This window comes from Habropoda laboriosa, unplaced genomic scaffold (genome assembly GCF_001263275.1).
Source record: "Habropoda laboriosa isolate 0110345459 unplaced genomic scaffold, ASM126327v1 scaffold46, whole genome shotgun sequence".
NCBI lineage: Eukaryota > Metazoa > Arthropoda > Insecta > Hymenoptera > Apidae > Habropoda > Habropoda laboriosa.
In genome coordinates this window covers 389,518-390,912 of record NW_017100145.1, presented here as the reverse complement: position 1 = coordinate 390,912, position 1,395 = coordinate 389,518, and positions in this window count along the sequence as shown.

The window sequence follows — 1,395 nt, the reverse complement described above, 5'->3', positions numbered from 1 at the left end:
TCTAAAAACAAATTATATATTACAAAATCTACGTTAGGCATTCCAGGTGTTAAAATTAAAAACAATTCTCATTAAATTTGCTATAGTAAACTTATGTGTACATATCAACAAATTAAATATATAAAGTTATTACAAATTTACTTAAATATATGAATATGAAACATAGATACTTAATAGCAATAAAATTTGTTTGTGTGCCAAATATTGGAAAGTGTAGTACAAATTCATAATTTGCTTACCACAAGGGAAATTTCTAGTATCAATAATAATAATAATAATAATGATAATAATAATAACACAATAATAATTATATTTCAATCCTCACAAATTTTTGCCTAAATAAGTTACAAAAATATTATTTACTACATTCTATATTTATTTTAAGCAATTTATGGAGGATGTATTACCTGTTTCTATGCACAGCAAACTTATTTATACATATTCAAATTATACTTTTGTTGCAAAATTTCTTGAAGTTTATAAATAGTAAATAATTAATTTCAGAATCATTTCTTTAATATTTTGAAACACTTCAATCTTTCCACATATAGCTAAAAATGTCTTCCATAAAAATTTTTAACTCCTCTGGTATTACATTCTCAATGTTTTATAGGAATACATAAATATAATAGATATTAAATTGTAGGTATTAATCATTATGTTCAAGAAATGCTACACAATGTTGAACATATTTCTGCAAATAATATTAATTAAATGATGTACCACCTAATATTTTGTTACAAAAAAAAAATACATTTTAAAAATGCAATTTATAAAACACAACTGAAATATAAATATTAAAATCTTAAAATTTAATATACAGATCACCTTTAAAAAACTAAATTTATTTTTCCTTGAAATAATAATTGCAAATACTGATAAAAATAAATGACTAAAATCAACATTCCTAAATAATTATTTCAAAATTTTAACTATTTAAAACTTATTTAACATTATAAATTTACGGAAGTAATTACAAAATAATGACAAAACTTTTAAAATAATGAAATATAACTAAATTTCTTTAATAAAAATTTTAATATTTCTATATATCTAGTTGTATGATCATGAAAATGTTTTCTGAGTTAACTCTTTAAAATATATGAAAATATAAACATGCTTAAGATACACGAATAAAACAACCATTTATTATATTTCTGTATCTAAATAGGCTAATTGGTTAAATAATATATAAAACGAAAAAATGAAAATTTAAAGAATTATATTCGCATTTATGCATTACGACATATAACGTGCCTTGTATGTATTATAAAGCTGGTTATTAATAATGTGAAATGAATGCAATAGTAATTATACAAAAAATATTCTTACGCATACTTTATACTAATTTTTTATTATTATTTGTAATAAATACTAAATAAATATAAAAATGTT